We start from the raw sequence: 13,956 nt of genomic DNA on the forward strand, positions 1-13,956 counted from the left end.
TAGTGCCAATAGGACAAGCACCCCCTGTAGGACTGTGGTTTTCGGTAACTGCGGCCGGATCGCGGCATTGCAACTTTGTTTTTCATAGGTATCTTCTGCTACCCATCCGGGTTCCAGCAAGATCAGCTGGTTCTCGGCAGTGCCTTTGGCTGAGGTGCCTCCTTGTCGGTATCCGAGTCCAAGCAACGTCTGCTGGTCCTTGGTAGTGCTTTTTAGCACAGGTACCTCCTGCTTAGTAACCATGTTCCAGCACCGTCAGCTGTTCCACGGTTGTCCCATTGGCTCTTGTTCCTTCTGCTGCCACTCTGGGTTCCAGCACCGTCAGCTGGTTCTCGGTCGCTCCATTGAGTATTGTAGCTTCTGCTACCCATCCGGGTTTCAGCACCGTCACCTGGTTCTCGGCAGTGCCTTTGGCCTAGGTGCCTCCTTGTTGGTATCCGAGTTCCACCAACGTCTGCTGGTCCTTGGTAGTGCTTTGGAGCACAGGTACCTCCTGCTTAGTAACCGTGTTCCAGCACCGTCAGCTGGTCCACGGTTGTGCCATTGGCTCTTGTTCATTCTGCTGCCCCTCCGGGTTCCAGCACCATCAGCTGGTTCTCGGCAGTGTCTTTGGCAAGGGTACTGCCTCCTGCCCAGCCTGGTTACAGCACGCCTGCTGTTTCCGGGTAGTGTCAACGTCACTTTGCCACTGATACGTTGTCCTGTCGTGTTGCGGTCGGGTTAGCCGAGTCTATGGTGCCTGCAGTTTCCTATGTGGACTGCGGGTTCTGGTAACAAAGGCTGGTTCCATAGTGCCAATAGGAAAAGCACCCCCTGCAGGACTGTGGGTTTCGGTAACTGCGGCCTGCTCGCGGACGCGACACTTTGTTAATCATGGGTACCTTCTGCTACCCATCCGGGTTCCAGCAACGTCAGTTGGTTCCCGGCAGAGCCTTTGGCCTAGGTGCCTCCTTGTCGGTATCCGAGTTCCACCAACGTCTGCTGGTCCTTGCTAGTGCTTTGGAGCACAGGTACCTCCTGTTTAGTAACAGTGTTCCAGCACCGTCAGCTGTTCCACGGTTGTCCCATTGGCTCTTGTTCCTTCTGCTGCCCCTCCGGGTTCCAGCACCGTCAGCTGGTCCTCGCTAGTTTCATTTGCTCTTGCAGCTTCTGCTACCCATCCGGGTTCCTGCACCGTCAGCTGGTTCTCGGCAGTGCCTTTGGCCTAGGTGCCTCCTTGTCGGTATCCGAGTTCCACCAACGTCTGCTGGTCCTTGGTAGTGCTTTGGAGCACAGGTACCTCCTGCTTAGTAACCGTGTTCCAGCACCGTCAGCTGGTCCACGGTTGTGCCATTGGCTCTTGTTCATTCTGCTGCCACTCCGGGTTCCAGTACCATCAGCTGGTTCTCGCCAGTTCCTCAGCCTTCTTGTAACTTCTGCTACTTTTCAAAGTTCAAGCTTGTGGAAATGGTTTTTGATTCTCACTCTGGATCTCCCTGACAATGACCCTGAAGACGACGACCCTGAAGACCACACAGAAGAATACCTAAAAGATGACCCTGAAGATGACCAAGAGGACAAAGAACAGGAAGACAACCACCAAGATGCAGAACAACAAGAGACAGAAGACCAAGAAGCATAAAAACCAAAAGCAGAAGAACATTAAGCATAAGACTAAAAATCTGAGAAAATGAGATTGTCAAATTTATAAGCAGAAGAAGACTAAGCAGTGTATGGTGGTGAGTCCGTTCCTCCTCGTGGTGCCCCTGGAAAAGGCCTGCTGCTGCAGGCCAAACTGAACGCGGACAAATCCTGTTGTAAATCTTTTGTGACAGGCTGAACGGAAGGTGTAATCTTCAAACTTTTATAGATAACTACAGGAATGCCTGACACAAATAAGAATATGATGAAGAAGAATAGGAAGAAGATGAAGAAGTAGAATATGAAGAAGAATAAAAGAAGAAGATGAAGTAGAATATGAAGAATAGAAGAAGAAGATACTGCTGCTGCTGAAGATGATGAAGGAGAAAGTGTGGGAGAAGTAAAAAAGAAGGTGAAGAGCATGGAAGTAGTGAAACATACATATCTGACAAAAAATTAAAGACTTTAACATAGTCAATATCTTTTTAACTACGAACGTCTTTAAAAAAAAAAAAAATTCCTGCTATTCCATTTGATTGGGCTAAACCTCTATGGCTTTAATGTCTCCTACACCTCCCACAATACATTCTACATTATTATGTTGTTTTTCTTCATGTAGAATTAACCAACAGGGAAAGAAAGGGTTTTTTTTATTCCGATATTTCTGTTCCATTGACTTGAATGGGACTTCCGGGATCGGAATCGGCGATACCCGATACTTTTTTTAGATCGGCCGATCCATTCCGATCCGATATTTTTCAGTATCGGGTGGTATCGCTCAACACTACACATGAGTATAACAAATTTTCGACACCAAGTATCACGAACAATCAGAAACTCAGTTATAAATTTGTGTAAAAATAAAGTTTTCAAACTTTGAAAATGTGTAAAAAGAATTGCATGAGTGGTGATGTGGGGTTCAGCAAGGCCAAGACAACACTTAACGACAGCTAGCTCTGTTGTGTGGCCAAAAGAGAGAGGCCTTGACGACATCCTGTTGACAAGGAAATGGATGGTAGCTAGTGAGACATATCCTCATACCCGCATTTTTCAATGAATGTCAGCCGAACAAAAATTCCCTGGGGTGTGTCAAACCCCACCTCACCAGTTGAGGGTTAATACAGTTTAGTTTTATCCTTTTGGCAGCAAACATGAGGAATGACAAAAGACAATCCATTTAAGAAGATTCAAGTTTGGTTAAAACTGATCCAACATTCAAGACTCTATAGAAACAGGGTCTGTTCCTTTTGATTGGCGGCAAGCAAATGTGGTACCAATATTCAAAAAGGGGTGTAAAAGGGAACCTGGAAACTATAGGCCGGTAAGCTTAGCATCTGTTGTGGGTAAAATTTTTGAAGGTTTTCTAAGGGATACCATTATGGAATATCTCAATGTTAATAAATGTTTAACTCCATATCAACATGGATTTATGAAGGATCGCTCCTGTCAAACTAACCTGATCAGCTTCTATGAGGATGTAAGCTCTGAAATGGACCCAGGAGAATCATTGGATGTCATTTATCTCGACTTCTCTAAAGCATTTGACACTGTCCCACATAAAAGATTGGTAAGTAAGATGAGAAAGCTTGGGCTAGGGGAAAATGTGTGTAGATGGGTAGGTAGCTGGCTTAGTGATAGAAAACAAAGAGTGGTTATTAATGGGGCATACTCAGACTGGGCAAGGGTTACTAGTGGGAGACCACAGGGTTCTGTATTGGGCCCCCTACTATTAAATATATTTATTAATGATCTAGTGGATGGCTTACACAGTAATATATCAGTATTTGCAGATGATACAAAACTATGTAAGGTAGTTGCAACTACAGACAGATTTGAGTAAATTGGAGAATTGGGCTGAAAAATGGCAAATGAGGTTTAACACAGATAAGTGTAAGGTTATGCACATGGGAAGGAGAAACAGATGCTACAATTACTTACTAAATGGGAAACTGCTGGGGATATCAGACATGGAAAAAGACTTAGGCATCTTAGTCAATAAGAAGCTAAATTGGAGTGCCCAGTGTCAGGCAGCTGCCACCAAAGCAAATAGGGTCATGGGATGCATTAGAAGAGGTCTGGGGACACAAGATAAAAACATAATTCTCCCTCTGTACAAATCACTCGTCAGACCACACTTGGAGTATTGTGTGCAATTTTGGACGCCGATGCTCAAGAAAGACAATACTGAACTTGAAAGGGTTCAAAGGCGGGCTACTAAAATGAAAAAAGGAGTTGGTTCACTACAATACCCAGAAAGGTTATCAAAATTAGGTCTATTTACTCTAGAAAAGAGAAGACTTAGGGGAGACTCAATATATATGTACAAGTATATCAGAGGGCAATACAGAGATCTCTCCAATGAACTGTTTGTACCAAGGACTGTGACAAGAACAAGGGGGCATTCTCTTCGTTTGGAGGAAAGACAATTTCTGCACCAGCATAGAAGAGGGTTCTTCACGGTAAGAGCAGTGAGGCTCTGGAATTCTCTTCCTGAGGAAGTAGTGATGGCCAACTCACTGAATGAATTTAAGAAAGGAATGGACGCTTTTCTTGTGAATAACAGTATAGAAGGTTACGAATAACAGAATATTATAGGTAGATAGTTGACCCAGCTTAGGGGAAGGAATTTTTTTCCCTATGGAGAAAATTGGCTTCTACTCTGTGGGTTTTTTGCCTTCCCCAGGATCAACAATGCAGAACAGCTGCACTAAAAATAGGCTGAACTAGATGGACATAAGGTCTTCCTTCAGCCTTCAAAACTATGTTACTATGTTATTATGAACATAAAAAAGGCTTCTCCCCTATGTGACGTCTCTGATGTTTATTAACAGTTGATTTCCAAGTAAAATATTTCCCACATTAAAAAAATGAAAATGGCTTCTCCTCTGTGTGAGGTCTCTGATGTCTAACAAGAATCACTTTCCGGTTAAAACATTTCCCACATTCTGAACAGGAAAAAAGGCTTCTGCCCTGTGTGCGTTCTTTGATGGCGTTCAAGAGCCATTTAAAACATTTCCTACATTCTGAACATGAATATGGCTTCACTGCTGTGTGAATTCTCTCATGTGTAACAAGACTTGAATTCTGAGTAAAACGTTTCACACATTCTGAACATCAAAAAGGCTTCTCTCCTGTGTGAGTTCTTTGGTGCTTAACAAGATTGACTTTCAGGCTAAAATATTTCCCACATTCTGAACATGAAAAAGGCTTCTCCCCTGTGTGAGTTCTTTGGTGCTTAACAAGATCCCCTTTCTGGTTAAAACATTTCCCACATTCTGAACAGGAAAAAGGCTTCTCCCCTGTGTGAGTTCTATGGTGATTAACAAATTGTGATTTACGTGCAAAACATTTCCCACATTCTGAACAGGAAAAAGGCTTCTCCCCTGTGTGAGTTCTATGATGAGTAACAAAATGTGATTTACGTGCAAAACATTTCCCACATTCTGAACAGGAAAAAGGCTTCTCCCCTCTGTGAGTTCTCTGGTGCTTAATGCAATTTGATTTATTGCTAAAACATTTCCCACATTCTGAACAAGAAAAAGGCTTCTCCCCTGTGTGAGTTCTATGGTGAGTAACAAGCAGTGATTTGTGTGCAAAACATTTCCCACATTCTGAACAGGAAAAATGCTTCTTTCCTTTAGGAGCAGTTTGTTTTTTAATGCCTCTTTTGTGACTTTGATTTTCCTTAGTAGTCAGTAATGAATCAGAAGATGGGACCTGTTTCATAGGATCAGATGACAGATCTTTGCTGTGAATGGATGATGAGATATCTGGACTAATGGCATTCACTTCAGTTGTATCCTGTGAGATCTCAAGATCATCAGATTTACAAATTGAAGATGTCAGCTGTCCCTCCAATCTCCTGGTACAGTTATCTGCTAAGATAAAAAACAATTTTCTTTAATAAAATATCATTGAGTTTTATATTTTTGAACATTTCTACTTAAAGAAGTTGCCCACTACTGTAACTTTGTTTTTCATATATCTTGCTATTATGTGCCACTAAAAACCCACTGTGTTTATTTTAGCAATATTATCTATTATCATCCTCTCGCAGCACATTTTCAGTGCTGGCTCCAGCTCTCATGGGGTAAATCGACAACTTTCTTTCTCCCGACTTACTGTGCTCTAATACTACAAGTTCCATGATGCATTGCACTGGCCTCTAAGCCAGCACCTAGCACACCCACTCCAAAACACACCCAAACCCCTCCCTCCTCTATCTTCAATCTGAAGCATCTTATTGTAAGGGTCTGTGAACACGTTGTGGATTCTACTGCGGATCCGCAGCAGATTTGGCCCTGCGGATCCGCAGCCGATTCTCCTGCGTTGTACAGTACCATTATAGTCAATGTAAAACAAAAAACGTTGTGCACATTCTGCAGAAAAACTCACTCGAGAAGTTCATTGTGGATCTCTGAATGATCCATTGTTGTCCTAAATGACTAATAGTGATAAATATAATCATATAATTTGTAATGTAAAATGTCTATGTTTCTGGAACATTCTAGAAAATCCCTTTGTCACACAGCTGCAGCCCCCCTCCTTTTTGGTTTCTCACTTCTTAGCAGCTGGCTGTGTGTGTGCTCTCCGCTTGCATCTTAAACATGATACTGTCCATTTCCTCTCAAAGTCCCTCCATCCCCCCTCCCTGCAGCAGCTAAGTGGAAAAGATGTTCCTTTGTTTAAAACCAGGGGCTTGAATGCAGCTATGGGAAGTATTAAAACAATTCATATTGCGGAAACCATACGCAGCAGAGATATAAAACCCACATTTCTGCGAAGGGCACAAGGCCAGCTTACTAATTCCTAATTTTGACAGTTATAACCTCTCCAGAACCTGAGATATGGATTGCTCCCAAACGGAGTGTCTTAAGTATGGCATGCTTGGTGTCTTCGGATTCTATTTGGTAAATCACAAACAGTGATGCCCTATGTGTGTTGGTACGGGTTTTTCTCGTTTATAGTTATTCTAAGTTTTGCAGCCAAATCATAACTTGGAGAGAGGGAGGTTGGACCTCTCCAGACCGCCCATTTCATGAGGTCACAGACCCTAGTCTATAGGTATTCCCTAGCAAATTCCAGTCAGTTGGAGCTACAGAGTCCGTGCTGACAAGAACCCCCAGATGAGTGGAGACGTGTGGCTCCTCCTTCTCCCCCCACATGGTCTGCCTGATATCGACTGAACACATGTGAGTGTTACTTTCTGCCATTTAATCCCTTTGTTTTATATTTGTATTGTACATATTTAATGTCTCAACTTTATAGCAACTTTTATCTGTATAATTACTGCCCTTTCGGGAATAAATGATAAAATTCTATTAGTTTTCCTCCATGCTCTAAGAAACGAACTATGCGCCTTTTTTAGATATTCGCTACTAATTTGGGGTTTGCCGCGGACCCTCTTAATTAACTCTTTGATTAAGTAAAGCGTGGCTGGTGGCAGTGTGGTGTGCACGGCTGGCTAGGCTAGCTGGCAGTACAGACGGGTCTTACATGCTGAATGAGGGGCTGCAGCCACAGCATTGATAATTCCCTTACTGCAGTAGTCCAGTGGCCCGTGCACAAGCAGCCCGTCCAGCGACTAATTATCCTAGGTGCAGTTCCCTGACTGACCTGAGGGTAAGGAGGACGCTGGAGAGCTGCGAGTTCCGAAGTGTAACTGAGAAAGTGGGATATACATAAATCCCCACAGTTCTTGGAAGGTTGTTAGCAGTGGTGGGGCATCCAAAATACCCCCCTGCGGTAAATTGTTAGAGCAAGATTAGCTTGCTGCATTTTTGTCACGTGGTGCCGGTGGTGGGATAACTAAGATAAGCCCCCACTGTGCCTGTGATAGCCGTGTGTCGGCAGTGTGTCACGTCCCTCCGTCCGCTGACCTGCTGGTGCCAGTGGTGGGATCGTGACGTTTTGGTGGCACCGGCCGCACCGTTCGTCACAATTTGGTGGCAACGGCGTGCCTCCTGCTTGCTGTTCATCACATATTGGTGGCAGCGGTGGGCTGTTCATCACATAATTTTTAAGAATTCAGCTGGAAACAGCCATGTATAAGGACATTGTTCTGGCATAAAAGGCATGGAATCGCATCATAAGAAAAAAACAGACTTGAAGGAATGGGGAGGGAACAGAATGAAAGCTGTTACCAGGCGCCAATCAATAGGATTATATGTAAATAAAATTGTACAAAGTGCTGAGTGCCAGAGTCGGTGAATAAAAGTTATTAATGTGCACATACATTATGGTAAGGACTTGTGGAAATATTTGCAATTAATATGTAGATGAACGAATACCGACACTGTGTGAAAGGGTGTCAGGACAAAGGGAGAAATAATGAGGAGAAAAAAATAAAATGTGAAAAAAATGAATGAAAAAAATAAGGATAATGTAAAAAGTGAAAATGCAAGTACAAGTGAGTCTAAGAAGATGAGATACAGTAGGACTGTCAAATACTGAGCTCAATTCCCTCAATATCCATGGGTGAATGCCATCTGGGCCAGAGGATTTGCCACTGTTCAGTTTGCTCAGACGCTGGCGACCATCTCTTGTGTTACACTAGCTACAGTAGGGTTCAGTATAACAGCAGTCCAGTATGACTAACCCGATTAATCCCTGCTTTTGGTATAAATTAAATTACGTGTCACACAATTTACCAGTTGGTGCAGTAATAATAATAATAAATTTTATTTCTATAGCGCCGACATTCCGCAGCACTTTACATTTCAGAGGGGATTTGTACAGACAATAGACATTACAGCATAACAATAATCACATAGATTATAACAAATACCAAGAGGAGTGAGGGCCCTGCTCGCAAGCTTACAGTCTATGAGGAAAAAGGGAAACACGAAAGGTGGGTGGCAACAGTTGCCCTGATTGTATGGACCAGCCATAATGTTAAGTGGGTAACAGTACGGATGCAGAGGGATAATGGATGCATAAAGCATGTGGGAACATGATGCGGGAAACCTGGTTATGGTAAAACTTTTGGCTGTGCCACACAGGGATAGATTAGGTTAATGTGTTGAGGCGGTAGGCCAGTCTGAATAAATGCGTTTTCACGGCACACTTAAAATTGTTATTCTAAGAAAACCACCAGACTCCGAATTCATGATCTGCGGGTTTTTGAGTCTGTGTATTAGAATGATGATCACAATAATAGCTGTGTGGAGATCAATCAGTGAGGGCAATCATTCTGTGAAGAGACAGGTGGGAATCCGGTGGCCCTTATCTAAGGGTGAGGCCAGGACATGTTGTACATGCATTTCTCCTTGAAAGCCTGAGAAATATGGGTCGTTCGAGACATTGTTCAAAAGAACAGAGTACTTTGATTAAAAAGTTGATTGGAGATGGTAAAACTTATAAAGAAGTGCAGACAATGATCGGCTGTTCAGCTAAAATGATCTCCAATCCTTTACCATGGAAAGCCAAACCAGAGAGACATGGAAGAAAACGGAAGACGACCATTCAAATGGAAGGAAGAATAGCCAGAATGGCAAAGGTTCAGCCAATGATCGGCTCCAGGATGATCACAGTCTCATGTTACCTGTGAGGACTGTGACAGAAGTGCAATGCATGCCGTAAAGAAGAGGAGGTCAGGTTGCGCTGTACGTCACAGACACGAAGTGAGGCAGCCACGACGAGCGATGCATCCTCAGCCACAACTGTACCCCTGACCAGCAGCCGCGGGTCAGCAGTTCACAGAGGTGGCAGGGGCTACCTGGCCTGGATTACGGTGTTTAGCTATTTGCAGAGGTGGTGCAGAGTTTAAAATCTAATTTTTTGTTGCTAATACTGTGCTCCTACACTATCTGAGCAACATGACTGCGAAAAAGGGAAACCGTGATGGAAGGGGAATTAGACTTGGTGTTCACGGTGTACGTCGGGTAGCTGGTAATGTTTGTGAAAGCACTAGTGAAGCAACATCACATCCTATTCAAAGACAACTGATAACATGTTACTGGACAGGCTACACCACTACCTTTCTTTGGCAGACGTCCAGCAGTATGCCTTAACGATGATACCCAGAAAGAGCATGTACTCGAGTGGATGGCAAGTGTAGATTCAATTGGCCTCTCCTCCTGTTCCTCCTAAATCACACCCAGTACAGTGCACAGATGTGGCACCAAATTTCCCCTTGCTTCCCCCCGCATCCCAACTATCCAACTGTTCAACTGCCTGTACGGAACCACAGATGGGTGAGTATGAAGAGCTGTTCACACATTCTATGCAGTTTTCATCAGAAGTGTACTCAAAAGCTTCGCAGAGTCAAGAGGAAGGAAATCTGCACCGATGCCCAAAATTTTTTTAGCTGGATCCGGGGCAGGGCAAAATAGGGTCCGAACAGCATCCTGACCCTCATCAGCAGATGTTAACCCCAGGGGGGCATGGTCCTGATGAGACTCATATCTGAGGTTCATGTGGACTGTACTGTGCTGTCAGGGCAAGAAGAGGAGGAGGGTGACTCCACTGGCGAGGAATGTGATAACACAGAGGATGATGATGATGATGATAAGGTGTTAGATCCCAGTTGGTGTGAACAAAGAGATACACAGGTGAGTAGGTCATCTGAGGAGGAAAAAGAGGTTAGGTTGCGCTGTATGTCACAGACACATAGTGACACGGGTGAGTAGGTCATCTGAGGAGGAAGAAGAGGTGGTTAGGTTGCGCTGTATGTTGCAGACACGTAGTGAGGCAGCCACGACGAGCGATGCATCCTCAGCCACAACTGTGCCTCTGACCAGCAGCGTCTGCGGGTCTGCAGTTCACAGAGGTGGCAAGGGCACTGCAAATTATGAGCCAACTCACGTAATCTGCCAACTTTGCAAAAAACATTGAGCCGAGGTAAAAAGTGCAATAATTTGGCTACTACATGTATGAACTTTCACATGCGCAATCAACATAAGGGCTCTAAACGTGAACCAGGAAATTATAGGCCAGTAAGTCTAACCTCCACTGTTGGTAAAATATTTGAGGGGTTTCTGAGGGATGTTATTCTGGATTATCTCACTGAGAATAACTGTTTAACTCCACATCAGCATGGGTTTATGAGGAATCGCTCCTGTCAAACCAATCTAATCAGTTTTTATGAAGTAAGCTATAGGCTGGACGTGGTATATCTTGATTTTCCAAAGCGTTTGATACCGTGCCACACAAGAGGTTGGTACACAAAATGAGAATGCTGGGTCTGGGGGAGAATGTGTGTAAATGTGTAACTGGCTTAGTGATAGAAAGCAGAGGGTGGTTATAAATGGTATATTCTCTAACTGGGTCGCTGTGACCAGTGGGGTACCGCAGGGGTCGGTGTTGGGACCTATTCTAATCAACATATTTATTAACAATCTGGTAGAAGGTATACACAGTAAAATATCGATATTTGCAGATGATACAAAACTATGTAAAGCAGTCAATACAAGAGAAGATAGTATTCTGCTACAGATGGATCTGGATAGGTTGGAAATTTGGGCCGAAAGGTGGCAGATGCGGTTTAACAATGATAAATGTAAGGTTGCTGTGCATTACCATTGTGTGAACAGCGCCACATACAAGTCTTCATTGTGCATTAATATACCAAGCATCCGTCCCTCCATACATTGGTAGTTTGTGAACGGTTGTCTCATCGGTATTCTTGCACCTGTGTTGCCCCCATCCTAACTATATGGGCTCACTCACCCTGATAGTGCATTTGTTTGGAGGTCTGGGCAGGTCAGCATCTCTGCCTTTTTGCTGTGGTTTTGAACATTTGACATTTGCCTGAATTTTTATATCTACACGATTTACACAAATTATATTTTCTTGTCTTAACTCTATACTATTTAACATTATAAGTTGTGTATTTCTGTAATTATCTGTATGTATACATGATTAATTACCTCTTCTGTCTCTGTAAAAACAATCCCCTTTAACCCCTTTCTGACATCGGGTGTAAATGTACGCTGATGTCGGTCTACTTCCTTTGATGTGGGCCCTGCCGCTTTTCTCGCTCATGATGGGCCATAAGTGGTCAGCGCTCATAGCAAGTGAGCAACTCTGCTACATACAGGTGATCTGATCATTGCATGTATGTAGCAGCGCTGATCGGGTTATAGCAGCTTCTAGCCTCCAATTGAGACTATAGAAGCATGCCTGTGGAGACATGGGGTGGTCAGCGGGCGCCCCAGTCCTCTGGCCGAAACCACATGGATCAGGGATCATCCCACTGAACGCTACTCAGACAACACACGGTGAGGGTAAAACAGTGTGGCAATGCTTTATTGAACCACAAAACAGGCAGATAACACATAGAACAGTCCCAGCAAAATACCCAACAGAGTGCACATTACAGAGTCTTATCCTTCCGCTGATTCGCTCCCAGGATCGCTACCCCACCTGTGGCACGCACAGAGAGGAGGTAATGACAAGCGTAGGAAGATGACAGTCCATACAAGGTAAAAGGCCAGTTGATCCGAGGATGACAACCTGGCTTCTCCAAACTTATCTATGGTTTAGCGATGATCAATGGAGCAGATCTGTATTCTTCCAACCAAGGCTGAAAATCCCTAGGTTGTTTCCTATAGAATGATAATTCCGTGTCCCTCGTAATGGAGCCATGATGTAAAATGGCTGCTGTCCTGTCTCTGGTCCTTTTGAGATGTATAGATGTCTTGGCAGAATCTCTCTGACTGTTTCTCTCAGTCTCTTTATACAGAGGCATGTAACCTATTTTTAGACTTAACAAGTGTCCCTCATTCAGTATTTACATAAAGGGTAAGAATGGAGATGAGATTATTATAGCATTACTTGATTATTTAAACTATTTGCATAGTTTTTCCCTCTCTGCTTTAGAAGTCAACAAGCTAGCTCCATAACACAATGCATAATTAGCATATCAGCAAACATCACTAGTGATCAAGGATAAGCGCACAATAAAAGTCAATATTACCGGCTTACACAAAGAAAAGTCTGCTTTCTTGACCAACCAGAAATCAACTCAACACTTAATTTTGAAATTATTCACACAATTGGATACTCCAAAAAATTATTTTTGACTCCAAAATATGGTATAAGAATTGTTTTATTATTTATTAAACAACATATTAAAAATATATATTAATACATTAATGAAAAAGGGAAGGTACATCTAAAATGAGGAACTAACAGAAGCAATAGGTTTATCCACAAAAACCACCATAATTCAATATTAATGATATTAACATATGCTCCTAGACCAATATGGTGCAATGCAAGAAATCATATAGATTTGTAACAGCCTAAGGCTAAAGCGGCTATAATTACTATGGACTTCAGTGCAATACTCAGAAAGCTACCAGTTAAGCCCTCTTGACCGCCACTTAGTGCACTAAAAAGAGGATTAGACGCTGATCTTATAAACACATGTATAAGGCTGCCAAACCGACATGCCACAATTAGTATTAATGTAACAGCATACTATCCTCCCCAATCGAGCACCAGCCTTAAGCACAGTATCCTAAAATAAGCATACCTAATGGTGTGTGGAATCCCCCGGGCATTCCTCTGCCCCGACGCGCGTTTCGCTACCGCTTCTTCGGGAGGCGCGGTCATGATGGGGGTGTGCTAATTTAAATAGTCAATATCTCTATCATGATTGGAGGAATGATGTGGGCTACAGCGCATGTCCAAATTCTTCGATATCACCCAGGGCTAAACGCCCAATCATCATTTCATATCATTACGGCGCATGCGTCAGTTTACCGTCCCTGCTCTCAAACAGGGGAGGTATCCGGCGATCACGTGATCCGTGATGCCGCGTCATCAATTAAGATGACGCGGACCTCACCTAAGAGCACTAAGGAACGCCTTCTACCTCTCCAGCTAGGATCCGAACCACGCATGCGCATCACTAAGATGATGATAGATGGACAAGTTTTCCCTGAGTGGTACATATTGGACCGTCTGAAAACTGAGTTTAGTCTAGGACAATTTGTCTGCAATTCTATTTACCGTATATACTTGTGTATAAGCCGACCCAAGTGTAAGCTGACCCCCTAGTTTTGCCACAAAAAAGTGGGAAAACTTATTGACTCACGTATAAGCCTAGGGTGGAAAATGCAGTAGCTACTGGTAAATTTCAAAAATAAAAATAGATACCAATAAAAGTAAAATTAATTGAGACATTAGTAGGCTAAATGTTTTTGAATATCCATATTGAATCAGGAGCCCCATATAATGCTCCATCCAGTTCATGATGCTCCATACAAAATACGCCCCATATAATGCTGCAAAAAGGTTAATAAAGGCCCCATAAGATGCTCCATAGAATAATATGCCCCATATGCTGCTCCATAAAAGTTATGGCCCCATAAAATGCCCCATAGATTA

The sequence above is a fragment of the Dendrobates tinctorius genome, unplaced genomic scaffold, assembly GCF_039654945.1.
Source record: "Dendrobates tinctorius isolate UK_male_01 unplaced genomic scaffold, ASM3965494v1 ptg000430l, whole genome shotgun sequence".
Classification (NCBI taxonomy): domain Eukaryota; kingdom Metazoa; phylum Chordata; class Amphibia; order Anura; family Dendrobatidae; genus Dendrobates; species Dendrobates tinctorius.